We start from the raw sequence: 24,629 nt of genomic DNA, 5'->3' as shown, positions 1-24,629 counted from the left end.
TCAAACCTTATTACAGTATAATCTAAAGGGAGACTGAGTACTGATCTGGGAGCCATGGAGTTCCTGCTTAGGTGAATTTGCAGACAGGGACATTTGATGTAATATTTTGCTGGAATTGTTCTGTGAGAATAATTTTTTCACAAAAAGAGAAGTATCCATAAGATCTTCATACCACTAAAAAAAAATTCTACTGTTGACAAGCTAGGAATGCATTCTGCACATATTTTGCAGACTGGTTTTAATTTTTAACACAAAACCCCCACATATAAGTGTTTTGTTTAAAAACAGAAAGGGTTTCAAAGTTCATTGAAGTATTTTTATTGTTAAAATATCCCAAGCAGCTTTGCAAAACAACTAAAAACCAGACATATTTGTTTGAAGGAATTTTCTATCCACCAAACCTTCCTGAGCTGAAATGTATTGGTATTGAAAAGATCACTGATCTTTGTGTTCTGGATGAAATCTATTTAATATTGCATTTGCAATATAAAGGCTTATCTTCTTACACTTACTGAAGTTTTCATGAGAACTACTATTTTTCCAGCACAGTTCACGTAGTTTGTACCTAAAATCTGCAAGTTCAGAAAAAGATGGGATGTTTTGGAGGGGTTTCATTTTTTGGCTTTTGGTTTGTTTTTACAGATTTACTGCAGCTTTTTCAAGAGTTCTTACACTTGTTCATTGTTGTGTTTTATTTTTTTAACCCTAAGGTAGAAATAACTATATTCAACGAGTATGGCTCCTCTTTATACAGGGAAAATAGAAGGTTGATTATCTCACACTTACTTTAAAATTTTATAAGTTTACACAGTAGGTGAGATAGTGGTTCAGCAACCCAATGTCTAGAATCAAATCTTTGTCTTGTCTGACATTTTTTATTAAACATGTTGCCTACTATGCCTTTTAATAGCCTTATTAGGCATCCTATTATCCAATATTGGATTATCACTGCTAATAATGCTGCTACTAGGACTACTGCTACTACTGCTACTACTACTATTTTGGAAGCACCAGCAGTGTGCAGTTGAAATCAGAGCATTTTTTTCTTGGGAGTTCAGCACAAACAGCCAAATTTCCCCAGAAAGGTCACACAAACGAAAACTAAGAGTAGATCATGTACCATTAACACAAGTGCTGCAACTCCCTTTTATGCTGTTCCTTTAGTGAACAACTTTCTCAAATGGAATTAAAAAAGCACACTTTATCTGAAGAATCTTTAAGGAAAAATCACTATCACCAGCCTAGTATGTATTTTCTGTTATGTATCCTTCAGCTCCTCTCAAATGGAGATTCATAATGAATTGCAGTGAAATTCAAGTAATTCAAGAAATTCAAGAAATTCAAGCCCAAGTAAAAAGGCTTCTATTATCACTTTTACTCTATTTCACTACACCTTTTTTTTTTTTAACCTGTTCAAAAAACTCCTATGTGTACACTCCAAACTAATAATAATTTCATGCCTAATCTGTAAACATGCACTATTTAACAGGCTTTTGTAATCTGTGTCATGATCAGATTTTGTAATTCTGACAGTGTTTCAGAAAAATAAAATATATGTTTTGATAGAAATATATCTAGTATTCAGTCACTAAAAATGTCAGTCTATCCCTATTGTTGTCATACTTAAAAAATTTAAAATTTGATGTAAAAATAGTTTCTGTTAGCTAGTGAACATATCAAGATAGTCTAAAAGCAAGATCACTATGTAATTATCCTATACGGACATGATCAGCGTTTTCATAAATTAAGTGCTGACATAATGAAATTCTTCTCATTCTGAAACTATTTTGACAAATGAAGAAAAGTGCTGGAAAACATTTCATTCACAGCCTTTGAAATCAAATGATGACCTTTCTGTATCATATATTTCTCTATTATGCAGTATTTCATAAAGGAAATGTACCTTTTTATTTTCGTATTTTATTCGTTTGAGTATAGAAGAATATATTCCAAAGTGAAAATTAGTAATACTCGCTGCAAATAATGATGGATTACCAAAATTCAAAATGTTTGAGACTAGTATAACTTTTATGCTTTATTGCATAAACTCACAGTGCTTTTTTTGAACATAATCAAGCTGAAATCGGCTCAATTCAATCAGAGAGTGTTGATATTTACATGGTTTTAAAGTATTAGTGGCTGCAGAGAACAAGTTGTTCTATAAACAGTGAAATTAATGAAACTGAAATTCGGAAGGGTTTGTGTTCTATGCCCCTACACAGCCCCTCACCACAATGCTCTCGATTTTTGCCTTGTCTCTTTCCCAGTGCTTTCAAAATCTCCTGAATACCCTATAAACAATAGATGGGGACAAGCATTAGGGAAAAAACCCCGCGATTTTTGACTTGCATTTATGCTGATGAACTGACATATATTGCAATAATCTATTGCTTGATTAGCTAAATGTCCAGATGGAACATATAGCTGCGAAACTTATGGATTAGCTTTTTCTACAGCAGAAGCACTAATCCCTCTCTAATCATGGTGCAAGTTGTAACAAAATTGCTTGCAAAGGTCTATAGACGAGAGAAGGATAGAGAGAACAATTGCAAAGGCTTATTTCCTTGTTAATTGTTTTCTGACTCAAAAAAGAAGCTGACACATTAATTACAAAACAAAACTTTTATCTTACCTACTATGATTTTAATATCGGGAAACAAAACAACACTGATTCATTTTCTGTTGCAATCAAGTGAGCTATATGAATGACTATAGATAAAAATGTCACAATTTTGCTATTTCTGCTGTAATCACCACGTATAGAGAAAAATCTATGTTCTCACGTTTATTGGTCACAAAGAAAGATTCAAGGCTGTTGTTCTCTCTATTTACAGTGGAATTATTTTATTTATTTCTTATCCCTGACAGTCTAACATTAGAAATAGATAAACTGCTTTTACATAGAGTAAATCTTTTGTAACTGTTGCTGTCCTTAGTGATTCATTAACATTTTTTAAGCTACCCATCTGAAAAGTTCTTTCTTCATTTTGGGGAATGAGCCTTGACTTGAGGGACTATCATAAAACCAGTCAGTATGTATGACTTGGGTGTATCTAAACCAATTCAGAATTCAACAGTCAAGAATCAAGCTTAGATCAAGATGATCCTATCTTTTCTGTGCTCACAGCAGACCAATAGATACTAGTGTTATGGCAAATATAACTGTAGCTGATATTTATTTACTGATAAATACAAGGGACGAAATTGCCTTTAGACATTAAGAAAATCATCGTATAGATAAGAACTATATACAAGGTAATCCTAGTCACAGTTCCTTTGGGAGAGTTAGATTGATTCTTTTCACATTTTGTTGTTGGTTTGAGTCATGTCTTCTGGAGTTTGTGAAATTATTAGAAATTTTTGGTTTTAAAGCTCTTGTATAAATGCAAACTACTGCTATTTCTTCTTTTTTTAAAAAAAAAAAATAAAAATGGGTTCTCTTGGGTAAAAGGTACACTGAGAACAAGATTTAATCAACAGTTACGTTACTTGTTTGACTGATTGCTTCAGCTTTCCTCTTACTCATGCAGTGATTGAAACAATGAATGCTTCTTAAAATAGGGAACAGAAAGATACCTACAGAATCAGTGAATGAAATAGGATGTGAGCTCTTAAAGGAAGGATGGCCACCCTACCTGCTCATACTTCTGTCTATCCCCAGCTTCCTGCAGTTTGACTTTCCTCAGACAAAGCTGACTTACTTTTCTGAATCTCCCTTTGAAAATATTCCTTAAGAGGTTGATCCTTATTCTCTGGCAGTAGTAATATCTTTTAAAGCAGTCTGGGGCTTTTTTTTTTTTTTTTTTCTTTTTGTTTCTGTGCTTCTGCAAATGTATAGACTCTATCAACAATGTAGCTCTACTATGAGATGAAGCATTATCATCATATATCTGAAGAAATGTCTATACCTCTTTTGCAGACAAAAGTGTCTGTCTATGGTCAGAGCCAAACAGATACTGTTCAAGTGTTTGTGGATGCTGATGCTGTCAGGCCTGTGCATAGGCACAGTGATACTGGGATGCTCAACCCACCTATCTCAGATATTCCCCTGCCAGAAAGAGAAAACACCTGTTTCCCCCTGCTCCCCATGTCCTCGGAAACAGGTCTGACTCATGTGGCAGGTCAGAACCACAGCTTTGGTTAATGGTCTTTATTTAAACCAATGAGAGATGAAGAAAACCAATGAGAGATGAAGAAAAGTTGAATGGCCAAGATCTTAACTTGCATGTTAGTTATAACAGAGTTAGAGCTTTTCTTGATTTAAAAGTCTAAGACTTAAAAATGAGTTGAGGCCCTTTTTTTTTGCTCTGGTGAGAACAACATAGAACTTCATACAACATTGGTTCTTCCCTGAAGCTGCTGAAGGACATGGCTCTTCCACCAGATGACTTGACTGAGTTCTGGCAGGGAGTGTCATTGCTAGTGAACCGCAAACACAAAATGACAGCAAAGGGTTTACTGATGAGGGAACAGTAACAATGAAAAATAACAACTAGTAGGGCTATGGGAACAACAAAGTTGAGCGGAAATGCCAGTAGATTTGCTTTATAAATGAGTAACATGAGTTTTTAGAGGGCTTAGATATAGTGTTTTCAGAAACTGCCCATCAGTTTAGGACAAAAGAATGAACAGTTAGACTACTGTGACCCTAGAATCCAGCTTTAGATGTGGCTTCTGTTTTAGAAAATAAAGAACTTGAGGTCAACGGCCTGATGGCCCTTGATAGATACAATACCATAAATCTTCCAGTGCAAATCAACCCCTTTTCCACAGAAAAACTTGATGTATATTCTTTTGAACTATGGTTTTGCCTAGAACTATTCAAAATATTGTATAAAATAATCAGAATCTTGCTCACAAAAAATTTCCTTCGAATTTGTCTCCAGAGTAGTTATTTACAACACCTATGATGTAGGATAATGTTTTCTTGTAGCTTCAAACCTGAAAAAAAATGATTTGATCTACAATTTCTATATTGGCATTACAAAAACCAACTGTATCTCTATGCACCTCTTTGAACTAAATCACTTTATTATTGTTCATAGTTGACTGACCTTATTCTTGTCATTGGTCTGGAAATGCAAGTAAATTTGTCTGTCCTGTCAGTAACAATGTATTGATATTTGAATGTATGAAAGATGAGGAAAAGGTGAAGAAAGAAAAGTGAACCTGAGTGAAAAGTCCAAGTTGGTCTGCTAGTTTTTCTTTTCTTTCTTTCTTTCTTTTTTTTTTAAGTTCTGTCTGGATTTTTTTCTTAAGCCACATAATACAATGTAGAATAAGAAACAGGTTTTTCATTATTTTTTTTTCTCTAAACGTACAGGTTCTAGAATATATGAAGTTTTCTGAATTTTTATCAGTTTTATTTAGCTTATCATACCAGAAAGAAAACATGCTGACAGTTTCAATATGTCTAAATGTTTTGAACAAAGATTATTTTTTTTTAATTTGAAGTTCCCTTATGTTTATTTTCACTCCTTTAATCTTAGAGTCCAAGGTGGATTTTTTTTGCCTTTTTTTTTTTTTAGGATAAACGCAATTTTTAACTGGATATGTAATGAAAACCTTTTGACTTTTTGTTTTGACAAAATTTTTCCATAACCCTATTTCAGTTTAGCTATTTTTCCTTTTTTTTTTTTTTTCTTAGACACTTTTTAATTAGAATAATTTATTAATTGCAGAGTTCATGTGAAAGGTGACTTGACCGAAACTTGGTTTTCTGTTATATTAAAAGATTGCACAGTGTACTGGCTTTATCAACTTTTCATGCAGTATACAGATTCATAGCTTGAATCAAAACAAATTATGAAATGAGAGAATGAAAATAATGACAAACCTGGGTCTTTCATGCATGATGACTGGAGTGTAATGTAACAGTCTTCCTGATGTGCAGGTATTATAACACATTTTAAACAAAATGTCTTTTGGGGTTTTTTTCCTGTAATATATGGCTTTGATATCACCACCTCATCAGATGGGTAAAACCAGCCCATCATGCAATCATTTTAGCTGGTCAGGTGGTAGATAACACTATATAACCAATAGATCCTCCCAATGTCAGACCTTCCTGATTGAGAATCTCCTTTCTATTCTTCATTAAAATTTTATTCTCTACCAGAAGAGAGTCAGCTCCTCTGATCTTCATCAAAGGGCACATCCATGGCCTTTAGCCTACCCTCAAAATACAGTTTTGGAAAAGAAGAAAAAAGTGAGCTTCTGACAACCTCATTGAATTCTAGGGCACTAGAGAATTGCTGAGAGGTTGAAATATGGATAACAATATACTATGAGAAAAGTGATTTTTTTTGGACAACACTATGTATAATTGGTTTAAAAAAATCATGTCCTGATGTGCAAATTGCTCTACAAACTCTGTTCTTCTGTAACTATCTATTGCCCTACCTGCTTGCTAATCTCAGGCTTTCAAGTTCCAAACACTTATGTAGTCAGAAAAACACACAATATGTTGCTAGGCACTTACCAGCTATCAAAGCAGACCTGGTACCTCCTCCAAAGAGCTTTACTCCAATTCCAGCCTGCTTGCTCTACCGTGGATTGTATATGATGCCTGCACAATCCCTGAGGAATCTCATTACTGGAGCTGAGCTAAAATGTTTTACTCTAAACAAGGACAGCAAACTCCATTGTCTTTACAAATAAAATTATCCTAGTCAGAAAGCTGTCTTATTACTTCAGAAGTGTATGTTGAGATGCTGATTAAATTGCTTCTGTCTTTTCCATTGGAGCTCACCAAGTAAGAGTGTCTCTGCTCCCATAGAGCCCAGCCAGCTCAGCAGCCACATTTAATTCCACGTTGCTTTTTCTTTGATGTGGAGTGACAAGCAATGGGTTTTGGCTGCCATACCAGATGAGGAGGATTGTGTTGTGCTTGTCAGTAAAGGGTGGAAGTTTGCATGCAAAGGCTGTCCGGACATTTCAATAGCCTGAACACGACCATGGGCACGAGTGCTTCTCATTGCTTTCAGTCAAGCCCCTATCAGTTGTGACTGAAGCCTAGTTAGAATTGTGAATTACAAAAACATTAAAATTAGGAGTGGTAAAATGGAGTTCTCCCTCCCTCTTCTGTGGGGCAAAACAGACCAGGTATTTTCTGCTCCATGAGTGTGACTTCTGGTAGAAAAAAGAAGTTCCAGAAATATAAAAAAATTGTGTCTTCTGCCTATGTATTTTTATTGTTATTGTTTGCTTGTTTGCTGCTTGTTCAGGCAGTTCTGTAATAGGATGATAGCATGATGCCTCAAAAGGGTGACGGTAAGATGCCTCCTGAACGCCTGTAGCATTTCCTTCATTGGTTGTAAGTGGGCGAAAAACAAGTAGAACCACTGCAGCATTCTTACATCTGGCAGGGGATGAATAAAACAGAAAATTGGGAGATATTTGCTGGAGTGAATATAGAAAAGAAAGAAAAGTCTCAGTGGATGAATTAAAAGGAGTTTTCCGTCATAGGCAGCTGTCACAATTTTAAATTGAAATTCTAGGTCAAACGAGTATCCCTTTAAAGTTACAAATCTAGTCACAAATCTCCACTCTCCTCAGAGGGGGCAAATCACGTTACACTCCACCTCACAGGCAGGCAGGAGATGGATTTAAAGTTATGCTTAGCCAATTCTTCATTTATTGCCCTGCGACACTTAGTAAACATTCCAAGTAAAGAATTGCACAAGTGTAATTGTATTAACTGGCTCGAGGCTGATCTAAAGTTGTTCCCTTTGAGCTACAGCACTGGATTCCCTGAACAGATTTTGCTTCTCTGGATGAGTTTCAAAGCAGATTCATTATCAAACCTCTGCCAGGGTCACTTTGAGTGTGATGTATTAGAAATAAATAAACATTGGAAAATCAGACAGGTGTGCAAACAGGTCTTTTCTGTGTTTTTTTAATGGAAAACAAAGTTTTCTATTTTTCTTAAATGGCAAAGTCTTATCACTTTGGTATATTTCTTTTCATCCTTTCAGGGCTAGGATTTTTATAGAATATTTTGTTTGTTTGGGTTTTTTTTTGTTGTTTCTTACTGTTTTCAGTACTGATTTTACTTTCTTTTGACAGGCAGATGGAATAAGACACTGCCTGTCAGGTGTTTATGGAATAACTTGAATCAATAGAAGACAGTACAGACCATTTTTCACAAGCCCAGGTGTGGTGTGTATGCGTAGTATAAGGGGAAACTTAGGCTCTTCCTACACTTTGTTTCCTAAAGTGGTTTTATAAGTCCATTACACTTTAGTAGCAGAATTTGTTGAGATATTATATGAATACAGGAAAGTTGGAATGACCTGACACATACCGGGTCACTTACCTCCAATGCTGCAGAAAGACAAGAGCAGGAAGGAGGTGGTGATCTACTGGGTCATGTTGGACAAAGGTTCATCACCAGCCCTCCCTTGACCTTGAAATGAGGCTTTCAAACAGTACCAAGAGTAGTTTTGATCTCCACTAAGCATTGAAGTATCTTTTAAAATCCATTGAGAATTTGTTTGAGTTGGTATCTCCAGGTACAACACAGATGACTAATAGAAGTCAGAAGTCAAGACACCTAAAAGAATGCCTTTATATTAAATCGTAACTTTGCCACGCACAAGCACTGCAGATATGGTAGAAGACAGCTGTTATTTCCAAGCCTTTCTTCTCTACAATTTCAGATGAAGCCATGTAGACTCCTGCACCACAGGTAGATATTCCCCATGAGTGCAATGGTACAAAATTTTATTTTGCCTCTATTTGCCTTTTTCTATCCTATTATTCTAAGGATTTTCCCCATATGTATTCACAAGATTATATAGTATATATATATGCAGTCATTGTTTTAAAGTGAATATGGTTCAGTTTCAAGCAATTTTGGCAAACTCATAAGATTTGAAATAAGTCCTGTATCTCCACTTCTATCATAAACCCAACAAAAGATATCACTTTAAAGTCCTAAGTAAGTAGGTATTTGGCTTCCTATAGGAGGAAAAATATACCCTTGGTGTTTTCATTCACACCACTTTCTTAGAAATAAAAGAAAACCTGAATATTTTTCATATTCCTTTGAAAATGCAAAACAGCTTTATCCAACTGGCTATGTTTATTTTGCATATTTCTCCCTACTGCAAGCTGCAATACATCAGGGGATCAGTAGCAACGGAAAAAGTTCTTGAAGCCACAGTACAGAAGTTTCTAATTGGTAGTACTGGTAATTTGCAATGGAAGATAATATTAAGATGATGTCTCCGCCACTATTTCGGTCTTTCTACACCAGCTAGTAATGCTGATATGATAAGGTACAGCCATAGAAACCATGGCTGTGGCTGGGGAAGGATTTGTTCAGTGCAGGTGGCACACAGTTATTCTTAGCAACACAAGCCAAAGACAAGATTAGAAATGCAGCTATAACTTATGATCTGACTGCACCGCCAATGGCAATTTTATAGAGAGACAAGGAATCAGGCTTTAATCAGCTGCTCTGTAGCTTAGCGAATATAGGGTTTAGCAAATCTTATGTTGAATTTCATTTTGCTATGGCTGCACAGTAACTGGTATCACTTGATATGGGTGCCTATAACATGCTTAAGTCTGGTGTGTAGGCATAGTGGACATGCTGTTTCAGATATTCCAGGATCGCAATGACCCAAACATATGTAAAAGTACATGGTGTATTCTCCTTGTCTGTAATTCTGCAAAGACTTGGTTAGGTGGCAGAATTCCATTCTTGATTAAATTGTCTTTTTCCTTGTGATAACTGTAGGTGTTTTTGTTGGGTTTGTGTGTGGCAAGGTTTTGGTAGTGGGGGAGGGGGCTATAAGGGTGGTTCCTGTAAGAAGCTTCTAGAAGCTCCCTCATCTCCAAGTCCGACCTGCCTCTGGCCAAGGCTAAGCCAATCAGGGCCACTGCAAATAACCCTGTTTAAGACTGGAAAACCTGTTGGACAAGTTTTTGCTTGGCAGTCTTTGTTTGGGAGCAGAGAACAGGAGTGGGATTTGAGACAAACAACCGTGTGGACACCCAGGTCAGTGAGGAAGGAGAGGGGGAGCTGTGCCGGTGCAGGGATTCCTCTGCGGCCCGTGGTGAGATGGTGGGCTGAGCCCCTGCAGCTCATGGAGCTCAATGGTGGAGCAGATGCCTGCCTGCAGCCCATGGAGGGCTCCATGCCAGACCAGGTGGCTGCACCTGAAAAAGGCCATGGCTCCAAGGAAGCCTGTGCTGGAGCAGTCCATCACTGGGAGAACTACAGCCTGTGGAAGAGACCCACGCTGGGACAGTTCATGAAGCTGCAGCCTATGTGAAGGACTCACATTGGAGAAGTTCATGGAGGACTGTCTCCTGTGGGGGGAAACCTACACTGCAGCAGGCAAGGACTGCAAGGACCCCTCTTCCTGAGAAGGAAGGAGCAGCAGAGACCTTGTAACAAAAAGACTGTAACCCCCATTCCCTGCCCCCTGTGCCACTTCGGGGGAGGAGGTAGAGAAGTTGGGAGCAAAGCTGAGCCCATGAAGAAGGGAGGGGTGGGGGGAAGGTTTTTTTAAGATATGGTTGTATTTCTCATTATCCTACTCTGATTTTATTGGTAAGTTGTTGTTGTTGTTGTTTAAATTAAATTGATGGGTTTTTCTGCAAGTTGAGTCTTCTTTTTTTTTGCCCATGACCATAATTGATGAGTGAGCTCTCCCTGTCCTTGTGTCAATCCTTGAGCCTTTTAGTTATACTTTCTCCTCCTCATCCCACTGCAGGGAGGGGGCGGGTAGGAGTGGTGTTTAGTTGATGGCCTAAATCACAACAGTGTTTTTGCTATTGTATTTTTATTGTAAACAAAATCTTCCATGCAACTGATCTTGAGCACAGGTAACTATTACCATATATGCAAGTCTCATTTGCTGTTACAGGGCCTAAGTCTTGATGCAAAATTAACTATTCCCAAACAGTTTGCCCTTTTTGTATCTATCCTTCTTTCTTTCTAATTCTGAGAACATTTTCCAGAAATTCCATTAATGAAAGCCTATAACTCACTAATTACCAAATTATGTCACTGAAACTGCAGTTCAAAATCTATACAAGTTAATAAAACCTCTCTAATGGTTTCAGTTGTATCAATTTGTAAGTATAATTAAAAGTACAACTCAGACTAACCAATTTTTCACCTTTTGAACATTTTCCAAGTCCCTTCTGGCTTCTTTTAATATGGCAAATAATGTACCAAATAAAATGACAGACACTGAGTAAGACATAGAGATAAAACCCTTAGTTTGAGATCCTCAGCCAGTGTTGTCAGTGCTATAAGATTCAGATGGTTTTATGCCTGTGGGTGATTGAAGACTGTAAGGTTTACTGTTCTGTCACCATTTCTTTCCTCTTTGTTAATATCCGTGGGCACCACTGGAAAAAAATAATGAAAATACAAGAGACAACAGAGTTTTGACTGGGATTAGGTGATGCAGACAACTCTAATTGGCACCAACTTCCCCCAGGGCAGTGATGAGTAAAACTTAAACCCATTGCTTGTTCTGAAATGTCATAAACCAGAAAACCCTTTTCCCGTACTTGTGTATGGTTGAACAGAGTGTTGATTTAATTACAGCAAAAAGCAATTGGGAAATATTTTTAAGAGAGATTAGTCTCTTGTTGTCAGCTGTCACTGAGATAGATGGAACTCAGCCTTACTATTGAGGCACCAGTTATGAACGTTTGCTGGTGGCTAAGACAATAGACTGCATATTTTTAAATTGTATCAAGAAGGACCTATTATTTAGGACTCCTTATTACTGTCAGTGTCACAACATCTTGCATTATTCAAAGAGAGCATTGCTTCCATCCGTCAGTCTCCCCTTTGCTGTCAAAGATGCAAATACAGGTTCTCATTGCTTAGGGGAAATTTGTAATATAAAAGGGAGGAAAGAAAGATGTCAGAGAAAGTTAAATGGTATAGAATGAAAATCCTCAGGGGAAAGAGCAACTGGAGCTTTGAATTTTTGTACTTGCTACATAATGAAAAAGAAAGAGGAAGAAACTTTCCTTTTAGGAAGTGCTGGGGAATTTACATCTGTGCATATATGTATTTCTTTTTCAGTATAAAGTTGGAATGCTAGAAAAGGTGCTGGATGTATCTGAAAGAAAGAAGAAAAGGAAAAAGAAACAATTCCTATACAAAGATCAGCTATTAGGATTTTGAAAATATTCAGATATACTTAGTGAGATGTAAAAAGCAAATTATCGGGCAGTTGAGCATATTTCAAAATACAGTAGTAAGGAATATAGCTGGTCAAATTTTTGTAATTTTTTTTTTTTTTTTTCCCCACTAAAACTGCTGATTTACTGAAGGAAGACTTCTTGGGGCAAAATACTGGTATCAGTGATTTTTTTAACCCAACATTATTTTTGGAAAGGGTTTCAAAATTAGTTTCAGTGTCTTGTTTAGATTTTATTTTTAAAACACAATTTTCCAGTTTAAAATTACTTTTGTTAAGAAAATGAAGAAAACTGCATCTTTTAAAATTTTCATGATTAAAATGATGCATTTTGATATTGTTGGAATAAGTTTTCTTCTATGGCCCTAGAGCATTTGAAAATATGTCTTTTCAGTCTTGAACAATTTTGTAATTGGTAGTGTTCATCCTACTTTTATATGGGAATATTTCTGATATTTTGAAATGTTTGGGTGTCACAGAAAGATGTTCCCTGTGAAACTAGAGCACAATAATCCTCTCTCTGCTACCCCTGTATCTGTTGTTCTCATTCAGGAGACTTCATTTAGAGGAATCCTATCCATGTAAGCCCTCTGTGCCTTGAAAGTGTTAGCAGGGGATTTAAGTCATGAAGATCATACAGGGTCTATAGATTCTGAACAAAGTTCCCTGGGCTCAACCCAAAGTAATTTTGTTCTCGACAGGCTTAATCCGTATGTTTCCAGAGAAACACTGTCATTGTAAGGCATGCCAGGCACAGCACATGAACGATCTGAGTGTACTGCTTTAAGAACCTTTTTGTTTTGTTTTTGAATAGAAGGAAGCCAGACACTTCCTCATCTACTTCATCTTATATCTTCAGAGTTTGCTTATGGAATGCTTCCTTCTGTTGGTGTTACTATTTGAGTTACTGAGGGGAGTCACAGTTTTACAATTGAGTTGGGACTTGGCCAGGTTTTCCTGCTGCTAGTGCTACCCAGAGGGAAGTGCTGCAAATAGAGAGCACTTGTTCATAAAATGACTGATCTGTTTTCTACGACACTTGTCACAGCACTATTTGAAAAATACTTTAATTATGAAAAGTAATCATAAAAATTATTCAGGTATTTTTAAGTTGTGAAATCTTGGTGAAAAATCAATTCCTGGGTGATTTCCAAGCACTTATTGTAGTTTGCACAAATTAAAACAAAGCAAAGTGTGGTCTGTCTTCTGTACATCTGCACCCACCTGCCACTATCGTGTTAGTCTGAGAAATGCATTCTCCATCTATTAGCCTGAAAACCCTTTCATCTAGAGAAGGGCCAGCATTCCATAAAGGAAATCTATTGTATTTTAGTTTTGCTGCAGAATTTTAGCTTAATTTGCAAAGGGGAAACAGGAATTGATTCAACAGGAATAGAAAAGCTGTTAGAAAAAAGGTCAGTCTGAAGTGTATTCTGTTTTCATTAGTGCAAAGACTTTCTATCTCCTGTAACCTGCACTCTTACCATATGTACAATGGAAAACAAAGGGTTCAATTTGTGCTAGAGCACTGGTAGAATTAGATTAATTGATTAACAGCAATTTCCCCCATCAAATAAATGGAGCCATGTGATTTCTGCAACGGACAGAAACAAAGCCTGGAGGCCGATAAGGGTGCTGGTTTGGAATACACACAGGCAGGGACAAAGGGCGGGAGTCTCAAATTAAATGCATCTCCTGAACAAAATATTACTATAAGCCTGCAAAGTCTTCTTATAGCTCTTTCTTAAACAGTTCCTTCTTCACAACAGTCTGAACTGAGGTTAGACAGCTGTCCCAGATCAGAGAGCAAGCCTTGAGCTCAGGCAGCTGAATACCTAGGAGAGGAAAATGGTCTCCTGGACCTGAAACTCCCTTGCCACAAAGCAAGCTACTTCTGCACTTCTTTCATTTTCAGTGGAGACTTGGTCCTGGCTCCCAGCTCTCTACTTTTCATTCCTTTGCTGAAACCCTATCCTTTCAATAATGCAGAGCCTGTGGGCATTGATCTCTTTCCCTTCTTACCCATCCTCTTCTCAGTGACCCTCAGTAAGAGCTCTTTCCTTCTGAAGAGTGCTTTAAATTTTTTATGGTCTTTTGTTTTGCATTTTTCAGTGAGATTCTGCTTTCTTCCTTGGATTCTCCTTTGCCACCTTCTGTGGTGTATTTATATCCAGCAGAAAATATGACTATGGAAGAACTAGATCAGCTGTTCAAGTTATCTTGGACAAACTACAGCGTTGGGTATCTAGATGGTAAGACAGAAGACAGTAAGACCCCTAAAGATAAAACAGATATACTTCAGGTACATCTTTAGGACGAAAGGGTAGACGAGAAAGAATATAAAAATGAGGATGTCTGGTCCAGTTTTTGGACATGGATAAGTTGACTGTTTGAAAGCCTAAGACCTGATTTCATCCCTGCAAACTTGAGCCAGGTAATAGTTGATTGGACATTTCCTCTGAACCACTCTACGTAAATGCATAGTGCACTTGGCAGTGCAGTTCTGAAGGTCTCTCTCTCTCCCCTGACTATAAAACCAGCCTAAGATGACTTCTCAGCTCTTTTAGAGGCCTAATATTTGCCAGTAGGAGTCCTCTGGATCTTTGTTTCCACAGAGATGTACAAATAAAGTTACATGTAGATTGCTTACTGGCAGGATAGCATATGAAAGCTTCTTATTATTCTAATTTGCCACCAGAGGAGATTAGATCTGACCATACACAAGAATATTTAGAACGATTACCATAACCAACAATGGCATGATCTTACCATAGCTAAGAGTTAAATACTATTACAGAAATTTGTGATAAAGAAACAGCAGGCCAAAGATACAAGCCTTCCGTTGTTTTGTATAGGATCATCATCTAGATTTAAAAGCTTAGGAAATCTATAAGAAGTGCAAGATCAGTGAAAAGAGTGTAAGAGCAAAAAGAAGATGAAAAATCTAGCATTTGTGGAAAACAATAAAGATAGTGGCAAGGAACAGAAACTAACAGAAAGTAGAAAGCCAAAAGTGTAAATAAAGGTAGGGAAGGAAACTTAGACATTAAGATAGGTATTAAGGAGCTACCATCTTCAAGGAACACGGGTTTAAAATAATGGCAGTTAAAAAAAATGTTTCAATAACTTCTCACAAGAATACTAGAGGATGAATAGAGGCATATATTGATAGGCTCTTGAAAGTAGTCCTTCAGACAAAAATCCAAACCTTCAAAAGTTATTTTGCTGGTTATGCTTGTAAATTGCCTTTTAAGTGAAGGAGGATAATGTCTCAAGACCCAGCTTTAGCAAAAATGTAAAAAAATTACTCTTTTGCTTCTGACTCTTAGGCTAGCAGAATTTCAGTAATGCTGTATTTGTGTAGAATGATTTCCAAAATGTTTGTCTCAGGCTTGTGCAGTCAAGAGGGTTTACCTATCTGGGAAGAGATTTCGCAACTGTTATGTTCTCTCCTGTGCCGCTGTTTTCTTTTATTCTCTCAAAGCTTCCTGGTGCTTGCCTAAATTTAATTCACCCCTTCTCACCTCATAAGCAGGAGATTTGCAAGCTTTTCCAAATGCAGTTTAATTGCCTCAGTCTTAATTCCTGTTTAATAGTGTTAAATTTTGCAGCAAATTAAAATCTCATTTCTGAGTTTGAACTGTATCATGTCATGTGAGTTACATCTTGACATTACTACACGTCCAGATGCCCACATCATATCCTGAGGAGAGTTTCATGGTTGTTTTTAATACAGCAAAACACTGATGTTAATCCTCTGCCATTTCCAAAGTAGAAACTTTGAAGAGCAAAAATGGCATATTTTCCTTAGAAGTATTCATGAAAACAATTGGACTGAAAAGTATTGCGTGGTGGTAAAGACTGAAAGTCTCAGACAGGCTGATGAAGAGATATAGCAGACGCTGTCGGAGAGCAAGTTTTCATCATAATACCCTGTTGTTAATGTCTCAGCCTACCAGTCTCTGGCATCCCAGCTGAGCTCACCAACAAAGATTGGAAGTAGGAAGGGAAGGGATAAGGAAAGGAACTTGTGCTCATTCTAAGCTGGTGGGCTGAGAGCCCTCATTGTTTCCAAGTATTTGGTGAAAAATTCTGGGGACAAAAAGAATCTGAAAAATGTGAAACCTTTCAGGCATATATGGGACAATGAAACTTGTAGGTTCTCTTCTTCTTGCCTTTGGTTTTGACTAAAAAGCCAGTGCAAAGGATACATAGGATGAGCAAACACATAGTAAACAGATTTAATGAAAGGGCTTTACCTAGGGCAGAGAGCAATGTAGCTGACAAAGAGATCTCCACTGATGTCTTTTGATTGACGTGTGTACTTAATTGAGTGCCACATTGTGTTCATGTTATGTGTGTTCTGAGGCACACAAGAGCTTACCACTAACAAGTGGTAGCTCTGAGCATAAGTAAAGTATTTCATTGATCATGGAATGACTGCGGGTGGACCTGTGGCAGATCATCTGCAAGCCACTGCAAACATAACAGTAGTGTAATCCATTTATCTGCCATTCACAGTCCCTTCCAGAATGATTTTACTGCTCAAGCACTTTAAGAGATCGATTGGGGAAGCTGTGGGCTGTTATTGCAGGCTAAAGGCAGGCCTCCTTACCTCTTCACTCCGTTAATGTGCTAGCAGTGAGCTCTTTCTCTCTCTCTTTCCCTATTGGGACAGAAAAGTGATGCAATTTTGACTGCGACACTGATTATTCTGCTTGGAGCTTGGAGGGCTGTCTCCTGAGATTTTTTCTGTGAATACTGCTGTATCTTAAAGGGATTTCACAAGTAAGTGGGTGAATGTAGAATAGCATGCACTCTGACAACTGCCTCTAGAGGAAATCTAATACAGTGACACTAAGCACGGCTTGTGCCCAGATAGTCTGTGCGGCATCTTCTCTGTGGTTCAAGGTCTACTGATATATGATCATTCAAAAAAAAAGCCTTTTCTTTTCTTTTTAAGTAGAACACTACAATGAGACAGGCCAAGTCTCACAGGGAAAAAGGGTGCTGCTTCACTAGGGACTGTCAAAACCAAACTCCTTTCTCTTTCAGATCTGAATTAGCACAGAAAACCCACTCAGTCTTTTTTCTCACTGTGAGCTGCTCCTTTGAAGTGAACTAGTTACAGAAAACTCTTTTCAGATTGGATGGAAATCCTGACCACTGCCCATCCAACAATTCCTCTCAGTTATAAAGGAAGAGATTTTATGCAGCTTGTTTAGGATTTGATCCAAATCCCACTAAACTTAGTGGAAATCTTTACACTGACTTCAGGGAGCTCTGCATCAGATGTTTAATTTCAGTCAAAACAGTACTGTGGCAGTATTTGAAAAGCCATAGATTGGATAATGAGAGAAAGAAAGAGAGAGACTGGAACTATCCTTTTACCAATTACCTAGAAAATCCAATTAACCAGTGATTTAAAGAAGTGGAAAGCAGTGGAGTTAAATAATTTTATTTCCTTCAGTTAACAATAACACATTAGGTTGTTAAGATGAAAATCATTTAAGAACCTAACACGCTTTTCATTATCCATGCTGTTTGCTTGTGCATGTTAACTTCAGTAGGGAAACCTGACTGGTCAATTTTGCTTTCCTCAGCTCAAGCTTGCAGACTTGCATATTTCAAAATGTGGAGAGATTGCTTTTTAAAAGATAAATTATATATATGAATATGTGTATATATACACACGGAATCTAAACCTTTTTTATTCATAATAGAATTGCAAAAATATGTTTTGTTGGCTTAACAAAAATTTAAATTTAGGTTCTTAAAGGAATATGTTAATTATCCTGTTTCACATTTGCTTCTGATCAATCTTACTTAGCTTGAAGATTCAGGTATTCTCTCCAGCAATTCATGTATTGCTCCCAATTAAGCCCTAAAAATAGCAAGCACATCTTGACCTCAAACTTTGTGTGCTGCTATGTTCCATTGTTTATGAGATTTTAAAAATAACAATGTAATAAGAGGATCTATATCTTTCTGTGAGGCTACCACATAATTATGGTTGTCATATTCTCTTTACCATTCTAAGACATCAAGACCATTAAAATGTTACCATCCAGTGATGGTGCTGCTTAGGAGGTCAAGAGTTAGTGAAACAATGAAGTGGATTACAGTTTCTGAGTAATTTTTAGTGTCTTCCTATTAACATTGAGAGCATCCACAGATCATGTACTTGTAATTTTTTTGTATCTCCAGGAAGATTACTTTTGTTTATTATCTTCCCAGTTGTGCAAAATGTTGGCATGTAGGCCTTAATCCTGGCTTTGTAACATCAGGTGCTTTGGTTTTGGTTTTGATTTTGTTTTCTTAAAAAGAAAGCTAAAACATACTAATTGTAAAAATGCAAATAGTATTAAGACATTTAAATTAAGATATTGCATACTTATTTACTGCAATGGACTTCTTGAAAATTCCTCAAGGGTCAGTATTGGGACTGGTGTTGTTTAGTATCTTTGTCGGCGACATGGACAGTGGGATTGAGTGCACCCTCAGCAAGTCTGCTGATGATACCAAGCTGATTGACATGCAGCAGGGAGGGGATGCCATGGATAGGGACCTTCAGCTCTAGAATGAAACAAGACAGACGTACTGTATCACCAGCAAGGAAAGGTGGATCCCTTTTGTTAATCTTATTCTTGAAGGGAGGACTTTATCACTAAGAAGCAAATATTTTTAAATTACATGCAAGTAAAGTATACATTTGCTCACAAATACTTCCATTACGTGAGAATTTGGGTCTTTTTTCTTCAAAGGGCAACAAATTCAGCTAACAGCAAAGGTAGCGGTAACAGCACAGGACAGGAAGTGTGAATCAAAGAGAAGTTGGGGTATGATTATATGCTCACAATCACTGATCTGCAGCCACTGCTGACTAACTGTTGATGGGATAAGAGGAATGCAGTAGGAAAACCCCTTTCCTTCTCTCTTTCTCTTTCAGATTGCTTACAAAGATATCTTACTATATTTGAATACAATATTGGGAAGATATGATATCTCCAACACCAGTGATTACAGGCAATGGTTCAACATAAAAAAATCAAAACCTGGTTATGTCAGCAAATCCTATGCTTCTTAGACACAAAATCTTGGAATTTACAGACCTCATTTTGATGATTAAACCCTGCAAAACCCCATTTCATCATGCTTTCATGCACCATCTCTCCTGTTCTCCTCTATCTTAGACTTTCCATTCTCTGCATGCCTATTCTAATTCCTCCTCTCAGCTTCTGTCTCTGAATGTGTATTTAGTTCAGTGCTTCCATGCTCTTCTCTTTAACCTGCTGTCTCACATTTCCTTGGACTAATCTTCTGTCTGATACCTCACGTCCCTTCACAACAAACTTAGTTTCACTGCTAAGACACTTGCCTCCATCTCCTTCTTGGCATACCTACTCCAAGAAGTTTCTACCTTATGCATTCTATGTCAGTCATGATTTTTGAAGGTGATGGTGATACTCCAGATGGAAATGTACAAGGTGCTTCAACAGTGCCAGCCAGTGAGGCAATCTTCCCTTGACTATGGGAGATTGATGAAAAGCCCTCGTTCTTCAATATTAACCTTCAGTTACAAAATGCTTGAAACATATTATTAATAGTTTTTTCCTTCTTATTTATCTCCCAGTGTTTGTTTATTTACTTATTTACTGGCACCAAGTAATTCCACCTAACCTCCAGGGATTTTTGTTTGCTGTCATTTCAGGGGAGGGGGGAAGAGAAACAAGGTTAAAAATGCATATGTTGTCCTTACTGTGCAGTAACAAGATTGGCATGGCACCAGTGATGTTTGAATTTCTCTCTTAGGAAGACTAAGATAGTTCAACCAGCTGCACTGAAATTACATTGAAAATGGATACTTTGTAAATTCTCCCCATAAATGAAAGTTTAAATTACAAAAAGCCGTCTGACCGCTTATCTCTTAGTAAAGTGCTTTACAATTTGCATATAAACTTCATTTCTTCTTCTAATTACACAGAGTAAAATGCATTCATTTTGCTTTTGATTACAAGCTGATCTTGCCAAACACCTGTGACTTCCACAAATTCTAATTTGTTATTTATTTACTTCAAAGCAATCTTATTACCTAAATGATTCAAAGCATCAAAGACCTTAATTATTGATAGTCAGTTCGATAGGGTTATGCTTTCCAAATCCTTGGGCTGAAGGCACTTCTCTGGTTTCTCCTGATGAAGTACACACTTGGCTGAGCAAGAAGATATATGATTCTGCTATTAAGTGTATTGGAAATCACATCCTTACTTAATTGCAACTAGATTTAGACAATACCAAAGAGCCAAGACTGACAGCTACAATCTGCTGGCTAATAGAACTAAAAAAAATAATTAAAAATTACCCTCCTTTCTGCTTCGATGGTCAAAAAAATGTTGCACATATAGCACATGTATTCTGCAAGCCTGATCCTAATCTCCACAACACCAATGCTGCATGAGTACTTGTAATTTATTCCACGCAGTAATATTCCAGATTTACACTACCACAACAAATGTACACATAGCATGTCCTGTGGTCATGATGAAACTTTTGTGCTTTCTGACAACTTAATTAGAACATTTCAGTGGGTTACAAATGCTCTTATACATGTCAGAAGTGAAAGGATGAAAAAGGTCCTTGATACATACAAGTCTTAAAGATTATCTAGTTCCAACACCCCTGCCATGGGCAGGGACACCTTCCACTAGACCAGGTTGTTCAAAGCCCCATCCAGCCTGGCCTTGAACACTTCCAGGGAAGGGGCCACCCACAACTTCTCTGGGCAACCTGTTCCAGTGTTTCACTGCCCCCACAGTAAAGAATTTCTTCCCAATATCCAATCTAAATCTCCCCTCTTTCAGTTTGAAACCATTACCCCTCATCCTACCACGACACTCCCTGATAAAAAAAGTCCCTCCCCATCTCTCCTGTAGGCACCCTTGAAGTACTGGAAGGCTGCTATAAGGTGTTCCCAGATCCTTCTCTTCTCCAGGCTGAACAACCCCAACTTTCTCAGCCTGTCCTCACAGGGGAGGTGCTCCAGCCCCCTGATTATCTTTGTGGTCTTCCTCTGGACCTGCTCAAGCAGGTCCATGTCCTTTTTGTGCAGGTGGGGTCATACTAGAGCAGAGTAGAGCAGTAGGCCAGCCCTCAACCTGCTGGCCACACTTCTGATACAGCCCAGGAGGTGTTTGTCTTTCTGGGCTGTGAGTGCACATTGCTGGCTCATATTCAGTTTTCCATCCACCAGCACCCCCAAGTCCTTTTCCGCAGAGCTGCTCTCTATCCACACATCAGTCAGCCTGTATTTGTGCCTGGGATTGCCCTGACCCAGGTGCAGGACCTTGCACTTGGCCTTGTTGAACTTCATGAAGTTTGCATGGGCCCACCTCTCCAGCTGGCTCATTTACTGCACTGGGTGAATGATACCTACCATGCTTATTGTAAGACTTTCCAAAACTTTTTACTTGAATGGTAGTGCACTGTCAAAGTGTCTTAAATGCTAATCTTCTATAGCCACTCTTTTTCCCTACTTTTCACAGTAGCTGACCTTTTGGTTTTATAAGGCATCTATTTTCTTGATTAATGTTACAATACATCACCTTTATGAGCAGTTATGCTCCCTTTCTCTCAACAGGTTTTTGTTGGAAGTGACTTCTATGACTATTAATTATTTCCCATAGAATTCAGTCCCAGCCAGCAACCTTGATTATTAAGAAAAAAAAAAAAAAGCATATATAGCGATCTTGTAAGCTTTTGCCTAATTAACATATACATATTTCATAGGGGGAATAATTACCAGATTATTTATATCACAACAGGAAAAATGATCCAGAACAGCCTAAGGATTCTTCTTACTAAACTATTTTTGAATATTCATTACATTTTTAAATCATCTTTGTTGAAGTCTAAATTGCCATGACGTTGTACTAGCTGTGAAGTATTCTTTTTAATAGCCTTGCTATTGACCAATTCTTTGACTACAGAAAGTTCTTAATGTGTACCATCATGTAACTACTGTTGTATCATTGTGGTGATTAGAGGAAATCCTAAACCCACAAATATAGAGATGTCAACCATAGTGAGCTGGCCAAATTTTAGTGGAGCCAGATGCAGGGTTTTTTATTCAAGTGTGTTTGCAGTGTCAGTGCCTTGCAGCATTTCTCTTCTCTTTTTCAATGGTATCTCGTGTTGCTGTCAAGCAGATTCCATGTTCCAACCTCGCAACATTTTATTAGTAACAGGTGAAATGATCGATAAGTACCATCTTTGTCTTTCCTCTCTTCAGCAGCTGTTTAGACCTTCAAAACTGCAAGTGAGAAAACAGATCCTCTTGTCCCAGAACTGCAGATGTTTTTTTCTATCGGCAGTGATTTCTGGTATATAATTGTCGCTATCGCATTGTGTGCACTGTTTTCCTCCACTTGTTTATTCTGCTTATATACTTTGTTAAAAGTCTTTTAAAGGAAAGCCCATAACTGTGGTCTGTGTTCATATTTTGCTTAGCAGAAGGGGATCCTGATTGTGTCTGAAGATCTCAGCCACTATCACAATAAAAACAATTTTAGAAAGCCACGATAGATACTTAAGCAACTCTCATTCCATCTAAAATAAGGGAATGGAACACAAACCTAAGATGACTTCTTTATGATGCTGTGTCATGTAGTCTTCTTAAATTAGGTGGTTTAGCACAGAAAACCTTCACCAAAATCTCTACATGCTGGGAAATTAGTTTTACAGCTATGCCTTGAAAATCAGGCATAAGACTTCTTGACCAGTGGAAGGTCCATCTTGGAGCTGGCTGGCATTGGCCCTAGCAACTTCTACAGAATTTACCCCTGTAGCCACCCTGCTACCAAAACCTTCCCATGCAAACCCAATGCACTAGGACACATATGTACAGATGAATACGTCTACAAATGTCAGCTTTTGGCAACTGTATGACATTTCATTAAAAAAACCAGTGAGATAAAGCTTCTATAGTTCCCACTGTGTCAGACCCCATATCATGAGGTGGTGCTATCAAATGTTCACTTATGTTATGCAATTTTTCAAGTTGTACATTCAAAGGAGGACAGGGAAAATTTTAAATAGAGAATAAATATTCACAGAATGATTATAGCACAATATTAGCATGATTTGGATGGACAGGCTCCAAAGTCTAGGGGAATGAGACATCCAAAGAGTTCAGACTGCAGAGTGCTGCACATTTCTTTCTCCCTTTGTCTCCAGCTGTAGGTGAGGATGTTCATTATTTCCATGTGTCAAGCACAGAAATTGATTGCAAATTAGAGGCACATGCTTTTACTAAAGACAGGAACTGAATTATGATTAGACTGTAACTCCAAATTATATGTATATGAAAATATATATATTCAGGGGAATACAGCTCCAGATGAATTTGTCCTTTTTATCTCACAAATGAAACCTATTCTTTATCCAACACAAAACCTAGAAACAGAAAGCATTCAAAAAATCACAAAATTGATACAATACTTCATCTCATTATTGCCACTAAAAAATGTCTTTTAAACATTTTTACATTATGTCTTCTCATTCATCTAGATAGGCTTTTCATTTTTTTCTCATTTCTTACTAATGGGTTCCTTCTTTCTAAAAAAAAAAACAAAACCACAAACAAAAAAGAGCAAGAGAGAGAGGGAGAGAACAAACTGTCATTCAGTTTCAATGTCTCACTCAATTCCAAAGCTTCATTTTTTTTATCAAGAGAAGCTGATATTTATAAACCTCTGTGTTGCAAGGCACGGAGATTTCTTTTTCCCCTCTTTATTTCAGCCTGTGAGTTACACATACTTTTGAAAGGACTTCCAGGTTCTCTAGTTGAAAGAGGCAATCATATGCCTGAGGAGATATACAATAGGAACTGGCAATGGAGTACTTCCACTTCTTATTTGTTGAAGAAAAAAACAGTTACTAGGACACCACCTTGGAAAAAAGAAAATACTTTCTTTAATTGGTACAGTTCTGCATACACATTGTTGAAAAGAAACCATAGTGTAGCACAACTCTGTTACAGTAATGAAAACCCCTTTCAGTCTACACCCAGAGGAGCCTGGACTTCCTTCCTGTTTGATACTGGGGAAAGGAATATTGTCTGAGATTCTAATTTTCATTTTAGCTTCTATTCCAGATTTGGAATCATTGGCTTGTACACTGGAAACTCAGATTTTCTTCTCAGTTTGGTCACAGACTTTTCCATGAGATCTTAGTCACTTCCTTATATTGCAATCTCCTAAAAAAATGACACCATGAAACTTACTGAAGTGTCATATTACTTCAAAATTCTTCGAAGAATGATGTTAATAAAAGCAGATAAGTAAATTAGGAAATATTTTTAATGAAATCTGAATTGGTACCGGAAAATACAATTTACAAAGAACCCTAAACTTAGCTAACTGATGAGAAATGTTAAAATTCTAAAATTGTCAA

The sequence above is a fragment of the Leptosomus discolor genome, chromosome 3 (assembly GCF_034619465.1).
Source record: "Leptosomus discolor isolate bLepDis1 chromosome 3, bLepDis1.hap2, whole genome shotgun sequence".
Classification (NCBI taxonomy): Eukaryota; Metazoa; Chordata; class Aves; order Leptosomiformes; family Leptosomidae; genus Leptosomus; species Leptosomus discolor.
The sequence above is the reverse complement of the archived record's forward strand: the minus strand, read 5'-3'. Positions refer to the sequence as shown.